This window comes from Cavia porcellus, unplaced genomic scaffold (assembly GCF_034190915.1).
Source record: "Cavia porcellus strain 051 isolate PalLab524CR breed Dunkin Hartley unplaced genomic scaffold, mCavPor4.1 scaffold_7, whole genome shotgun sequence".
Taxonomy (NCBI): domain Eukaryota; kingdom Metazoa; phylum Chordata; class Mammalia; order Rodentia; family Caviidae; genus Cavia; species Cavia porcellus.
This window is the reverse complement of record NW_026947490.1, coordinates 14,022,577-14,039,299: the sequence shown is the minus strand read 5'-3', so window position 1 is coordinate 14,039,299 and position 16,723 is coordinate 14,022,577.

Here is a 16,723-nt window from a genome sequence, read left to right as displayed (position 1 = left end):
GATTACAAACATGTGCCACCACACCCAGTTTATTCTTTCATTTTCTAAAAACATGTTTCAAAACACACTCCTAAGTTTGATAAAATTTAATTATATATATATATATATATATATATATATATATATATATATATTATCCTTTTGGTGTCATATCCAAAAAAGATTTGCCTAATGTGAGGCCCCCAACATTTTTCCCTATATGATTTTCCTAGAAGTTTTATAGTTCTGTTATACATTTATGTCTAAGAGCTATATACTATACCAATTTTTAGGTGTAGTGCAGAATATGAATCAATGTTAATTTTATACATATAGATATCCAAATATTTTAACCATTTGTGGAAAAGATTACCCTTTCTCTGAGTTACCTTTACCACTTGGTTGAAAGTCAATTTTAATCATACAAATACAGGGGGACTTGGGGTCTTTTTTTTGTTTAAGGAGAAAAAGAAAAAAAAAGAGAAAGGGTACAAGTAATACAAAATTTAAAAAATAAACAGTAAGAAATCACTAGTTAATAGGTTACATATTCTCATCTTAGAAATAGTTGTTCAAGTTACAAAATTAAAGCATATAAAGTGGACTTTAACACAATGAGAGTGCAAACAGTTTTGTTAAATGATCCAAAAAAACTCAGTAATATGGTTATCCATCTTATACACTCTAACATATATGCAGTTATAACGTTTAGAGTACCTTCTTTTCTTTTCTTTTGTACAATGACAATTACACATTTTGGGTTTTATTACTCCCACAGTTCTTATTACTTTTTTTGAAGATAGTAAAACCAAATGTGACATATCAGAACAGAGTCAGTCAAATCAAAAGGATGGACATAATAGATAATGTAGAAACAAAATATAAGGTGATCAACAATGGTTACCATACTGCCTCTTGCTATCTTAAGAATTGCCTATATCACCAGTTATAATAAAATTGAACAAAACAGTAGAGAATATAACCAAAACATTGCAGACTTTACAGGACTTTAAAAGAAGGTAATAGTCAACCAGAATGAGCGCCATAATGAATCTTATTGTCTTCACAGTTTTGCCTATACTTTTGAACTTGGCACTATCAAGCAAAGCAGAATAGGGGAAAATCAGTCAAAGCAAGACGGTGAGGGCAATACAGGGTTGCAAATCAAGTTAATAGGAAATCAAAATAGGTTATTGTAATGTATCCTGCTATTTTTTAAATTTATTTTCCCTTAATTAAAAAGATAAAAATAAAGAAGTAAATAATTAAAAAAAGAAAAAAAGGGGGGATTGAGAGAAAAGAGGGTATAACAACAGAACAGTGTAGGTCAAAACATAACCATTTAAGCAAAATAATGTTTCACCACAAGATATCCTGACATAAAAGTAGTTACCATAGTGACTCTTTCCTTGAAATCTTTGAATATAACTTCGTATACTGTAGCACCAAACATATCAAGACACTGTAAAACCATTCAAGAGAATGACATTATTACAGGGTATTTAGAACCAGCTAACAGAAAATGAACAATGGTTTCTGTATAGTCTCCTTGTCTATAAAAGTTTTTGCTTATATTATCACATATAATAAAATTCAATAAGATACAACCTGTTAAGACTGATGGAGACAGAAGAATACAAGCTTGATGGGACTTCAAAACAAGATGACAGGGGGCTGGGGATTTAGCTCAGCGGCATAAGCGCCTGCCTTGCAAGCAGGCAGTTGTGAGTTTGATCCCTGGTACCGATAAAAATGAAAAAGACAAAAAAAAAAAAAAACAAGATGATATTAAATCAGCACTAGCTAATATGATGTCTTGTTTTCTCCAAAATAGCTCTTTTCTAGCATCTGATCTTCTCTGCCTCATTTCTGTTGAGATCTTTTTCTGTCGTTTGTTGTTAGTTTGTCTTCTTCATTTTGCTTTCTGCTCCACTCATTGTGGCCTCTCTGCCATTATTTCTGGAATCATGGTATTTTCCTTTTTTAGAATATCCTGCAGTATTCTCTGTAGAGTTGAATTGGTGGTTGCAAATTCGCCTAGTTTCTCTTTATCCTGGAAGCACATTGTTTTTCCATCAATTTCTAGGGACAGTTGTGCAGGATATATCAATCTTGGCTGGAGGTTATTATCTTTCAAAGCTTGAATTATTTCCCCCCATGCTCTTCGTGATTTGATGATTTGTGCCGAGAAGTCTGCTGTAATTCTGATGGGTGTTCCCTTGTAAGTGATCTGTTTCTTGTCTCTGATGGCTTTCAGTATTCTGTTCTTCTATTGGATTTCTGGAATTTTGATTATTATATGCCTGGGTATGGCTCTGTTTGGGTTGTAGGTGGCTGGGGTCCTGTATGCCTCATACATCTGAGTATCTTTACCATTTGCTAAATTAGGTAAACTCATACACAATACATACACTTGGTAAATTTTGTTGTAAAAAAGAGAGGGGAAAAAAAGAGCTCTAACGGATATAACAGCAAGTGTGTTTAGGGGTGTTAAATAGCTGACTATATTAATGTTTTCGGATCATTGAACACAGCTGTTTGCAGTCTCTCTGTTTGAATGTCCACTTTGTATTCTTTGATACTGTGATTTGGGCAACTATTTCTAAGATGATAATATGTAATCTATTAACAGGTGATTTCTTACTGTTATGGGTTTTTTTTTTTTGTAGTTCTGTATTACGTGTACCCTTACACCACTTTGTTTTGTTTTGTGTTTTTCTCTTTTTCCTCTTAAATAAAATTTAAAAAAAAACAATACATACACTTGTATAGCAGGAACAAAAAATATGGGAAGAGGGAGCAACAAGAAAGGCTCCTCGGCCCCCAATCCTGAGAAACATGCAATAGCAGACACAGCACCAATAGACATAAAGCAATATCTCCAGAGCCTCATAGATGAGTTTAGGAATGAAGTTATTAACAACCTAAAGCAATATATAAGTAGAATAGTTAGAGAAATGCTGAGCACCACCCAAGAAAGAACAGATGGTGAAATGGAAGAACAATAAAAGGGGAGAATTGTTTGATGGAGAAAACAGAGAAAACATAGAATATGTGAAGCAGGTTCAAAGAGATTACCAGGAAAATAAAAACTCTATTGAAAGCTGGCATAACAGCTTGAAAGAAACTAAGGATAGATTATCTGAACTGGAGGGCAGATTTGTAATATGGGAGCATGAAATTAAAACTTCTTAAAAATAACAAAAAAACAGCAATAATACAAAGGCTAGAAGATGATAAGAGGATCTATAACTTAAGAATTAAGAACATAAAAGAAGAAGTAGGAACACAAACAAATGGACTACAAAAGCTATTCACAGAAATAATCCAAGAGAATTTCCCTAATTTAGCAAAAGGTAAAGATACTCAGATGTATGAAGCATACAGGACCCCAGTCACCTACAACCCAAACAGAGCTATACCCAGGCATATAATAATCATAATTCCAGAATATAAGAACCAATATAAGAACAGAATATTAAAAGCTGTCAGAGACAAGAAACAGATCACTTACAAGGGAACACCCATCAGAATTACAGCAGACTTCTCGGCACAAACCATCAAATCACGAAGAGCGTGGGGGGAAATAATTCAAGCTTTGAAAGATAATAACCTCCAGCCAAGATTGATATATCCTGCACAACTGTCCCTAGAAATTGATGGAAAAACAAGGTGCTTCCAGGATAAAGAGGAACTAGGAGAATTTGCAACCACCAATTCAACTCTACAGAGAATACTGCAGGATATTCTAAAAAAGGAAAATACCAAGATTCTAGAAACAGTGGCAGAGAGGCCACAATGAATGGAGCAGAAAGCGAAGTGAAGAAGACAACCTGACAACTAATGACAGAAAAAGAGCTCAACTGAAATGAGGCAGAGAAGGCTGGATGGTAGGAACAGCCATTTTGGAGAAAACAAGACATCATAATAGGTAGTGCTGATTTAGTATCATCTTGTTTTGAAGTCCCATCAAGCTTTTGTTCTTCTGTCTCCATCAGTCTTAACAGGTTGTATCTTATTGGATTTTATTATATGTGATAATATAAACAACAACTTTTATAGACAAGGAGATTATACAGAAACCACTGTTCATTTTCTGTTAGTTGATTCTAAATACCCTGTAATACTGTCATTCTCTTCAATAGTTTTGCATTATCTTGATATGTTTGATGCTACAGTATACGAAGTTATACCCAAAGATTTTGAGGAAAGAGGCACTATGGTAACTACTTTTATGTCGAGATTATCTTGTGGTAAAACACTATTTTGCTTAAATGGCTATGTTTTGACCTGTGCTGTTTTGTTGTTATGCCCTCTTTTTTATCTCAATCTCCTTTTTATTATCTACTTTTTCATTTTTATCCTTTTAATTAAAGGAAAAATAAATAAAAAATAGCAGGATATATTATAGTAAACCCACATTGATTTCCTATTAACTTGATTTGAAATCCTGTATTGCTCTTACCATCTTGTTTTGACTGATTTTCCTCTATTCTGTTATGCTTGATAGTACCAAGTTCGAAAGTATAGGCAAAACTGTGAAGACAATAAGATTCATTATCACACCCATTCTGATTGTCTATTATCTTCTTTTGAAGTCCTGTAATGTTTCCAATGTTTTTGGTTCTACTGATCTTGTTCTTTACCCTTTTGTTCAATTTTATTTTAACTGATGATAAAGGCAATTCTTTTTAAGATAGCAAGAGGCAGTATGGTAACCATTGTTGATCACTGTGTATTTTGTTTTTACATTATGTATTATATCCATCCTTTGATTTGACTGACTCTGTCCTGTTATGTCACATTTGGTTCTACTTTCTTCAAAAAAAAAAGTACTAAGAACTGTGGGAGTAATAAAACCCAAAATGTGTAATTGTCATTGTACAAAAGAAAGGAAAAGAAAGTGCTCTAAAGGTTATAACTGCATATATGTTTAAGTGTATAAGATAGATAACCATATTACTGAGTTGTTGGATCATTGAACAAAACTGTTTGCATTCTTACTGTTTGAAAGTCCCCTCTATATGCTTTAATTTTGTAACTTGAACAACTATTTCTAAGATGACAATATGTAATTAACTAGTGATTTAATCCTACTGTTTATTTTTTCTGAAATTCTGTATAACTTGTACCCTTTTTCTGGTTTTTTTTTTCTTTTTTTCTCCTTAAATAAAATTTTAAAAACCCAAAATGTGCTATACTTACTTTGTTCTTTTCCTGTCAAACTTGTGTAATTGCAAGATGCAGCCTTGTAACATACCCACCATGTAACCAGCCCCCTCCCTACCTTCCTGGTTCCTGTCACTGCTTGTTCCGCCTCCCTGGTTCCTTTTATGGGGACAAATTGATCCTAAGACCCTGACCCCTGCCCTTGTGGCTTGCTACTATACCCTCCCTGCAGCCCCTGGCTCGCAAGCACTTGCCTGGATGCTTTTCTGGGACAGTGCTGCCACTGAGATCAGCTAGTAAAGTGATTTCTAAAAATTTTTTGGAGTCCATCATTTTTCTGCCCATATCATCTATCCATTAACATAGTCTGGCTGGATGTGGTGGCACATATCCATAATTTCAGCCCTTTGAAGGCTGAGATAGAAGGATTGTTTTGAGTTTGAGGCCATCTTGTACTACATAGTGAGTTCAAGAACAGTCTGAACTATATAGTGAGACACTGTTTTAAAAAACCAAAAACAAACAACAAAGCAAAAACTCCCCTAAGCCCCTGTTATAGTCAGGGCTTACAAGGGAAAAGACAATACAGGGCACATAATCTATAGGATCATTTTATAATATTCACCCAAAGAGTCAAATGAAATGAGTACGGGAGATCTGTCCACACTAGAGACCCAAAGAATCCAACTGAGGGCCTGGATCCTATGGCAATGTCCTGTACAAATCCAGCTAAAGACCTAGTGTTGAGAGCTGTTCAAGCTGGAGATTGATCACATGTGTGGGCCTAAAGCAAGGCCAGCCCAGAAAAAAATAGAGACCAAAATAAGCTACGTAAGCAAGTTGTTCCAGCTCCCAGAAGGCAATGGGCCTAAGCCTGCCAAGCAATGGGTTGCTAGGCAGAAGGGCTGAAATTGACATCATCTTTCCCAGTATATAAAGGTGCTACAGTGGTTGAGCAATTCCTGACCTCCCATCAGGAGAATAAGGGCTCCACCTGACCCCAGCTTTGTTTTTTCTTTATTTTCTCATCCTTTTGCTTAACCCCTAGAACCTCAGGAGCTGCATTGGGTCGTGGTAATCTAGAACCCATGGAATTGTCCTCCATGAGTCCAGCTGGTGGCCGAGAGCCCACAACGTCTCATGCATGTCTGTATCAAGGATTTGCACTTGGTAGGCCCAAAGGTTAGTGGTGAAAGCTAGAAAGTCTGCACCAGTTGGGTGAAGGGTCTGTGGCAGCAGGCTAAGGTTCTGCACTGGAGCCAGGAAGCGATGCTCAAGACAAGGATTAAAGCTCCCTCTCAAAGAACCCCAGTCATCCTCAGCGATGGTGAGGACCCAAGCTCCTCTGATGATAACAGCTGAGTTCATATTAGAAAACCAGTGCAACAAACTTCTCCAGGAGAACCAACAGCACACCATCTTCTCCTCCAGTTGTTTTTATGTTGCTGGCAGCAGTTCTCAGCTGGCCTTTCTCACCCAGCACTGTGCTGATTCAGTTCAAGTGGGTGTTATAAGTTGACCGTTAGTTAATCCGCCACAACTCCCCAAAAACAACACAACAGAAGTCTGTTGTATTAGTCAACTTTCCATTACTATAACAAATACCTGAGGTAATGAGTTTATAAGGAGAAAAAGTTGATTTTGGCTCAAAGTTTGGAAGGTTTTCTGGCTAATTGATTGGCTCTGCTGTTTACAGGGCTGTGTTAAGGAAACATAACATGGCAAAAGCCCATGGTAAAAGTGTTCACCTTGTGGCAAGGACAGAATAGGAGGCTTATTAAGATCCCAATATCCCACTCAAGGGCACACCCAAATGACTAGAAGACCTCCTGGTAGGTCCAACTTTTATTTTGCAGTACTAAGAAGCCAACTGTGGGTATTTTGTCACTCCAACCCTTTTTTTTTTTTTTTTCTATTTTGAGACTAGGGTCTGACTAAGTTGCCCAGGGTGGGCTTGAATTTGAGATCTTCCTGTCTCAGTCTGCTAAGGTTCTACCACTTCTCAATTATACCACAAGCTGAAGACCAATCTTTTAATGTGTGAGCCTCTGGGGAACACATCCAAATCATAGCACCTATTATATTTTTATAGTATTATTATCTTTCACATTAAGGTCTGTGATATGCCTCAAATTAAGTTTTGTGTATGGTTCTGGGTAGGGTTTAAAGTTTATGCTTGTTTACGTGACTAATTGGCCCAGTCTCATTTATTGAAAAGACCACTCATTGCTCCACTGAACTGTATTGAGAGCAACACCTAAGAAAAAGACACAAAAGTCATCCAGATTAGAAATGAAAAAAAAATGGTTTTTATGCACAGATGACACGATAACCTACAAAAAATATCTTATAGAATGTATAAAATGCTGCTCAAACTAATGAGTTTAGCAAGTTTTCAGGATCTATATAAAAATCAACTATTCATATTCAAATTAAAAATACTATTTAAAATAACATAGTAATGGATCACTTATGGATAATTTTGACAAAAGATACACACGGCTTAAATGTAAAAACAAAAAACAACATTTCTGAAAGCACAGAATATATAAGTAAATGAAGATACATCCCTAATTCATAGATTGGAAGATTCAGTCTTTTTAGGGCATGAATTTACCCTAGGTTCAGCTATAGATCCATTACAGTTCCAATCAAAATCCCAGCAGGCTGTCCTGCTCTGATGACATACACCTGTAATCCCAGCATTCTGGGAGGCTGAGGCAGGCAAATAGCAGGTTCGAGCCCTGTCTGGGCAACTAAGCAACTTGGCAAGATCCTGTATCCAAATAAAAAGTTAAAAAAAAAAAAAAAAAGAGTTGGGAATGTAGATCAGTGTGGAGGCACTAGGTTCAATTGTCATTTCTGGAAAAAAATCCAAGCACGTTATTTTTTAGTTGAAATGTCCACGCTAATTTTCAAGTTCACTTAGAAATGCAAATGGTGGGGTTGGTGGGGCAAGTTGGGGAAATAGCTCAATGGCACAGTGCCTGCTTGGCAAGCACAAAGTCCTGAGTTGGATTTTAAAAAGAGAGAAATGTAGGAGGGACTAAGAAAAGAAGAAATGTAAAAGTCATAGCTTAGTGAAAACAATTTTGAGAAAAAACAAAGTTTAAAGATTAAAATTACTATACTTGATTTCAATTCACTTACTTGATTATTTGATAACCTATGATAATCAGGACTAAATGGTAACAATGTCAGGACTGATAAGTAGAACAATGAACATAAGAGGTTTCATAAATAGTTTTCTATATTTTTAAGCTAATAGAAGTTCTATAAATAAATTCAGTCAGGAGTCGTGGCTCACGCCTGTAATCCCAGCACTTGTGAGGTAGGAAGATCATCACAAGTTCGAGGCCAGCCTGGGTACAAAGTGAGTTCCAGGCCAGCCTGCGTCATATAGTGAAATCTTGCCTCAAAAAAAGACCCCAACGAGACTTCCAGGAGAACATGGCGGATAGATAGCAGCAGCTTCAGAGACTTTTCTGTCTTCATTCTCTTTTGCATTTACCTTTCCTGGATCAGTGTTCTCAGGATTGGAGACTGAGGACGCTTTCTTGTTGCTCCCTCTTCCCATACTTTTTGTTCCTTCCATACAAGTGTATGTAGGGGGCCCAGGTTTTGTTTTTTTTGTTTTGTTTTGTTTTTTTCTCCTTGTCTGTTACAGTTTGTTTGAATCTGCCTGCTCGGTGTTCCCACCGGCTCGGTGTTCCCGCCCACTGCAGTGTACTAGGGAGACACAGACCTGGGCAGCCTCTGCTGGGCCTGCCCCTCCAGGTCAACCTACTGAACGCTTCACTGCTAGGGCACACCGCCAGGCACAGGGACCTGGTTTGGGCTAGCCTACTGGATCTTAGTCCGCGGCGTCACCAGGCCAAGCACTCCCCACCAATCCTGCTTGATGGGAATATGCGACTAAAGTCACTGCAGGGCCCCGTTCTGGCTAGTCTGCCTGGTCTCAGAATGTCCTCTGTTGGAGCCTCCTAGTCTATGAAAGGGTCCCCATTTCTCTCACTCACCGCAAGTCAATGCAGGGTTCCCTGTCAGTCCCACTCTCAACGCCGTTTGGTTCGTTTGGTTCGCCAATTCCCGCTCTCAGAGCTTTCGTGCATCTCTCTCCCTGCCATGCCAATTGGGACGCAGTAGCGGCAGCAGGAAATTCAAATCATGGCTTCCAAAGGCACCGATCCAGCTTCCGCACTGAGATTTTATCTGTTCCTGTTATAGCATCAGGATTGCATTTCCAGTTGGTTTCTCTCAGCTTAGTTCGTTCCTGGGTCGCAGGGTACATCTCCCCTCACGTAGGACTCCTCACAGGGCACCACTCCTGGATTCTAAACTGGTAATCTCAGAGAGCCTCCGTGGCTGCTGTTATTTGTCCGCCATGTTCTCCCGGAAGTCAACTGACAATCAGCCCTGCATTTTCTTCTGCATATTGTGATGACATCAGATGACTTTAGAAGCAGAAGAGTAGGAGACTTTGCTCTTCATTATATTGCATTCTGTTTTTCATTCTTTAAAACCATCAGATCCATCAACAACTATAGCTTCTTAACTGCTCTATGCTGTTACCTCAAATTCACTGAGATCCTCCTGCCTCAGCCTCCCAAGTGTTGGAATTACAGGTAGGCACCACCACACCTGAGATACCTCCTTACTGTGAGGTCCTCCATCATTTGGGAAAGATGATAGGCAAAGCTTTGCCTGTTCGTCTTCCACCATCTTCTGTCTGGCACCTGGAGACTCACGTTTCCTCCCTGGTCCTATGTCCTCCCAGTTTTTGGAGGTTTCAGTCTACACTCAGTTGGCTCCAAGGCAGGCAGGCATGGCTGGGCCGCACTTCATGACTGCTGCAAACAGCCTACATTTTGGGTTTTTAAGCTTATTACATTCCCTGCTGCTTTGGGTCGAGTCAAATCTTTGACTCTGTTGTACAATCATATGTAGGTAACTGGTATCCTTTTTGTCTAAGTACAAACATTTTAACAGCTTGAAATCAGTGCTGGATGTGATTTAGAAGGCACTTTATAATATATGGCCCAACAGTTAAGGCAAGTAAGAAGAGAACAATTGGTCCTATAGAGCTGAGAGTAGGGTGGTCGGCCAGGAGGACAGTGAGAATAGGTTTTGAAACCAATTCCAGTCATGTTCAAGGGACATCATAAACCTTATCCAACAAGTAAGAGAAACTAACACTATCAGGAACATTTTGACAGTTTGAGTTTCAGGGGGAGCTCAGTCCCAGTAACAGTCCACTTATCTGTATCCTGGGTATCCAGAGGAAGGACCTTGATGTGCAAGTGATGTATCCAGGTGGGTTTCCCAGCCACCTTGACAGCTGTGGGACTGCTGAGAACAACGGTGTATGGTCCAGTCCAACATGGTTCAGGGGAAGAGCTGCAAGAATGGCATTTGAGCAGCACTTGATCTTCTGGGTTTGTGGCCAGAGGGGTCTCTGGTGTGCGTGGCTTGGCTTAATGGTCTCAGAAGAGTTGATGAATGGAAGCCAGCACAGATTGAAGAGACTGTAGGGACTTAATCAAACTGTGGTTAGCAGTCTCTGCCAAATGAGTACTATCAAGGCGGGGGATAAGGGGTGGTGGTCTCTCATAGACTGCCTCAAAAGGAGTTATTTCATTTATATATGGAGTACAGCATACGTGCAGGAAGGCAAAAGGAAGGAGACTTACTCAGTTTTCACCAGACTCTAAAATCAATTTGCTAAGCATCTCTTTCAGAGTTTGATTCATCCTTTTAACTTGAGCCGAACCTTGGGGATGGTAGGCACAGTGAAATTTCCAGTCAACCTGTAATAACTGAGCAACTTTATTAATGATGGAAGCTGTGAAAGCCGGACCATTGTTGGACCCCATAGATAAGGGAAGGCCAAATCTAAGAACTATTTCATATAAAAGCTTTTTGACAATAATCAAGGCCGTCTCGGTCTTCGTTGGCTATCCCTCAGTCCATCCAGTGAAAGTGTTCATCAAAACCAGCAAATACTTATGTCCATGTAGTCCTGGTTTCACCATGTCCATGAAGTCAGTTTCCCAGTGTTCTCCTGGAAAGATTCACCAGTATCAAATTCCCTCTGAGATAGTGGTGGCTTTGGTATTTACTTGTAGACATTGTGGGCATTTTCGACTGACTCCTTTGCCAGTTGAGTCAGCTTAGGAATGAAGTACCTGTTCCAAAGCAACTCAACCAACTTTGAGCCTCCTGGATGTGAAGCCTGGTGGATTTGAAGAATCAAGTCTCTTCCCAGGGTAGCAGATATTAAAATTCATCTGTTTGGCAATTGGAACCAATTTTCGGGGGGCTCTTGTTTTGCTCTCAGTTGTCTAGCTAGCTCTTGATCTGACTTGGAATACACCAATTGGGGCAAACAAGGGGGTGGCAGAACTGGCAGCAAATGGGCCGTAGGCTGTACAAATGACTTTAGAGCTTCCTCTTGAGTGCTCCTGTCAGCGAATATGTTAACTATTGAGATTGGATCTTTTCCCATCTGGTGGCCCCTACAATGCACCACTGTTATAGATTTGGGGAGCCAAACAGCAGCTAACAAGTCCAGGATAAAAGGAGCATTGTTAATTTTTGAACCAGCAGATGTTAAGAGCCCCTTCTCTTGGTAGATTGCCCCACGTACATGAACGGTAGCAAAAGCATAATGGCTATCTGCATAGATAGTTGCCCTTAGCCAATTTTAGGGCCTCCGTGAGAGCAATGAGTTTGGCCCTTTGAGCAGAGGTGACTTGATCCATTGGTTGGGCCCAAATTACTTGTGTTTGAGTGGTTATGACCTCCCCTGCCACCCATTTCCTTCAAAGAGGAAGCTGCTACTTTCAGTGAAATATTCAACATCTGGATTCTCTAATGGAAGATCAGTAAGGTCTTGACGAAGACTGGCACTGGTAGAGAGCAAAGCCAGGCAATCATGGATGGGTACCTGTGGATCATCATCTAGCAGCAGAGTTGCTGGGTTTCAGACAGTAGTCTCCTTGAATTTAATAAGGTCAGAGTTAAGCAAGACGGCCTGGTCCTGCACAATCCTCGAGTTTGAGAGCCATCTGTCAGGTGGGGCCCTGAGAAGGGTTTCAATTGCATGAGGTGCCACAATTTGAAGTTTCTGCCCAAAGATTAATTTATTGACCTTTTTTATTGTCAAGTCAGTAGCTACAGTGGCTTGAAGGCAATTCAGCCAGCCTGAGGAAACTGAGTCCAGTCTTTTTGAGAGATAAGTGACTGGGCAGCACCATGGCCCCAACATCTGAGTCAGTAACCTCTTAGCTATTCCTCGTTGTTCTGCAATGAACAGCAGGAAGGGTTTGGTCAACTCTGGCAATGCCAATGTTAGGGCTTGGGCAAGAGCCAATTTTAGTTTTTGGAATGCTTGGTTTTCCCTCTCAGTCCAAACGGGTGGTCAGAAGAGGTTCCCCAGTTGCAGCATGGAGGGGTTGTGCCAACTCAGCAAAGTACAGTATCAACCAGGAAATCTATGGGTTGCCCCCACACACAGTTAAGGTTACCCAGGGCTTGGGGGTCCAAACCCTGAAATTGTCAATCTTTTTTCAATAGGACCCAAGGTGCGGTTTCCCCTTTCTCCAATTTGGCCTTTAACTTTGGACAATCCTTTTTCCAGTGGCCCAATTCTCTGCAATATGCACATTGATTCTTGTCTAGCAGAGCCCTTGTTTGTTGGTCTTTTCCCTTTTTGCCTTGAGTATGCCCTTTTGCCAGTATGGCCAATATCCTAGTTAATTTCTTCTCTTGTGGGTCTTACCTGTCGTCAAAAACCTTCTGGGATATCTCTATCAATTGACTTATCATTATTTCTTTAAAACTCTCTAATTTTTGCAATTTTTGTTTAATATCGGGGCTGACTCCTCTATTTTTTGGTGTCTCCAGGGCTATAGGTGTATATATACGATAGGCCTCTAGGAGGCGCTCAAGGAAAGCCAAGGGAGACTCAGAAGCCAATTGTCATACCTCAGTTACTTTTGATAGATTAGGAGGCTTCTGGGCAACACCCCGGAGTGCCGCAAGAAGAGTCTGATGATACCGATCGAGAGCCTCCTTACCACCATCCATGTTGGGGTCCCAGTTGGGGCAGGTCAAAGGGAAAACAGCATCGAGCCTCATTAGATCTGAAGTGGGTTCCCTGTTAGTGTGGAGGACAGATCAACACGCCAAAGTGCAGATTTGCTCATGTTCCTCTGATGTGAAGAAAGTCTGCAAAAGCTATGGCAGTCATCCCAAGTCGGCTAATGTATGAGGGCACCAAATCCTAACCACTAGACCACTTGATCAGGGTGCATGACTGGCTTACGAGGGGGTCTGAAAATGACTTGATGGACCTGTTGAGAAACTTGTAAGTTAAAAGTTCCCTCTGAAGGCCATTGAACACCAAAGGAAAGCCATTTGAGGTCACAGAATGTTCTTAGCTTCTTAGGGTAGACAGGATCTCCATACCTGGCAGCTCAGTCCCTAAAATCCTTAATGATTAAGAACAGTTGCAAGGATGACAAAGGGGAGGAAGCTGTTTGGCCCACGAGAGACAAAGGATACAGAGAAGCGACCAAAGACAAGATGGCGGAAGCCTGCCACAAAGACAAAGAATCACCCACAGGGCTCTGGAGACTGGGGCAGGTCCTCGATTTTGCAACTAGGAGCTGGTTAAAATTACCAGGTGGCCACTTTCCTGTTTGTTGATTGCAGATTGCCCCAGGGATTTTAAAATAACCAATTTTTGCTACCTGCAGGCTAGCCTCGGGAAGAGCACAATTTTCAACTGAATAACCCAAATATCCCCACAAAACCATCTAATTTAGTTAACTTGAGTTAATCAGCTGATATAAAAAAAACTCCAGGAGGCAGTTTACATATTAGCTCTGGCTTAAATTGCAAATTCTCAGTGATGGATACATCAGGAATAGAACAAGAAGATGAAAGTATATGGGAGCTAAGACAAGATCTTGGTGACATCTCAACTAAGTGGGAGCAAGCCTGAAAACTTGACTCCCCAAGTGTGGTGCACCCAGCAGAGGTCAATTCCTCCCTCAAATGGCGGTAACCTGCCCTAATGTTGGTGAAGTCTTGCCCAAATGGGTACAAGCCTGGAAACTTGACCCAGGATGTAGAAAAGGAGAAAATTGCCGAATGAAACGAAAGTAATAAGTACCTGCCAGTAGAAGGAAGCCGCGTTGAAAAAGATCCTGATGTCATCTGAAGAGTAGGAGCCTGGGGCAGGGGGGTAAATCCCATAAAAGGTAGAATTCTGGGGCTGGAGGTTTAGCTCAGCGGTATAAGCGCCTGCCTTGCAAAGCAGGCGGTCGTGAGTTTGATCCCTGGTACCGATAAAAAGGAAAAAAGACAAAAAAAAAAAAAAAAAGAGAGAGAGAGGAAAAGGTAGAATCCTGGATGGAGGAGCCCCCAAATGATATGGGCAGGAAGACAGACTTCAAAAAATTTTTAGAAAGCACTTTACTAGCTGATCTCAGTGGCAGCACTGTCCCAGAAAAGCACCCAGGCAAGTGTTTGCGAGCCAGGGGCTGCAGGGAGCATAAAGCAGCAAGCCGCAAGGGGAGGGTCAGGGTCTTAGGATCAGTTTGTCCCCATAAAAGGAACCAGGGAGTCAGGGAGGGGGTTGGTTACGTGGTGGGTATGTTACAAGGTTGCAACTTGTAATTACACAAGTTTTACAGGAAGAGAACAAGTTATAATAAATACAGCACATTTTGGGTTTTTGAGCTTATAACAGTAAAGATAGAAATTTCTTAAAACATAATAATAACATAAAAGATTAATAATATAATTTATAAATTAACTTATAAATTACTAAAATTTTTATTCATCTGCCAGATATAGGAGTGCATACCTCTAATCCCTACAACTAGAAAAGCTGTGCCTGGTGGATTGCTTTGAGTTTGAGGCCAGCCTGGGCTACAAGATGTATTCAATGCCAGCTCACATTGCATAGAGACACCCTGTTTTTAAAACACAAAAAAGATTTCTAGTCACCAAGGCAGCATTAAGAAAGTAAAACAGTGCCAGGCATGGAAGTACACACTTGTAATTCCAGTACCCTGGGAGGCTGAGGCAGGAGGAACACAAATTCAAGCCCAACCTGGGTGACTTAGAGACACTTTGTCACCAAATTTAAAATATGTATGTGTGTGTGTGTGTGTGTGTGTGTGTGTGTGTAGAAAGGCTAAGGATGTAGCTCAGTGGGAAGGCCTTGGATTCAATCCCCAGTACCACAAAAAGTAAAACTTAAAAAGTGAGTATGTGACAGGCCAGGAGAAGATATGCCAAAACATTCTCATCAAAAGACTCCTATAAATTGCTTAGTGTGACAGTTTTTCAGAGAACAGCAAGGGCAGAAGACCTACACTGGCCTTTACAAAAGAGAATATCTAAATGGCCAATTAGCAGAAGAAGAGATTCTCAAGATCACCAGTCATCAAGGAAATGCAAATGAAAGCCATAGAGAAGAGACCACCATAGCCAACACCCGGGGCCTCCACCATGGGTGCAGCCACTTAGGAGAACTGACAGTAACTGCCACAGCCGGCCGTATTCACGCCATGAACCATCAGTGCTGTTTCTGAGCATGTGCCCAACACAAATGCATATTTCTTCCTCCAAGAGACATAGAACAAAAATACTCATAGCAGCAAATGATGTCCACAGGTAAAAATTCAGTGTGCTAGAAGATTTAGATCATATATATTGATATAAAAGAAATATAAAGTGCCTGTTGCTGAACATAATTATTCAGTTCTACTCATATGTGTGCTTATTTCTGGGCCAAAGTTGCACAAATTTTTTTTTTTCAAGACAGGATTTCACTACATAGTCCATCTGGCCTTGGAACTCACAGAAATCCTCCTGCCTCAGCCTTCCAAGTATAGGCACGCACCACCAGCCCCAGTGCACATAAATGTTTTTTCTGCAGATAGTAAAATACAACAGAACAAAGCCAATCAAGACAATGCAGTGAAATTGGTACAGAACTTCACAGCAGAATACTGGAATAACAGTAATAGGTACCATAGTATCTCATTATCTTCACAATAGTTGTCCATTCACTCAGGTATAGCAAAATCAAACCAAAAATAGAACATTATTAAACCTATCTAAACATAATATTGAATAGAGCAAAACAATCAGAACAAAGCAAAACAGTGAAAACAACATTTGCCTTCAAAGAGAAGACAGAAGGGAATCCCCCATATTTGCTATATTGCATACAGTCATCCTCCCAAGAGATGCTCAGACCTCTGGCCACTAGTTGCTAAGGGAGGAGGGCGGAGGAAGGGACAGGGGTTGTGGTGTTTGATTCTCAGCTGGCGCACCAGTAGGCTCACAGGAGATGCTAACTGGTTCTCTTCCTGGCTCACCAGCCACTTGCTCGCACTGAATGCACATAACTTTTTGATTACTATAAATTTACAGTAATTTTGCTATCTAGAAAATAAGTTTCTCCTCTTTTAAAATTTTCATACACATATGTTTGCAGATGAATTTCAGGATAAAAATTTCAAATTCCTTTAAAAACACTCACTAGAATTTTTAT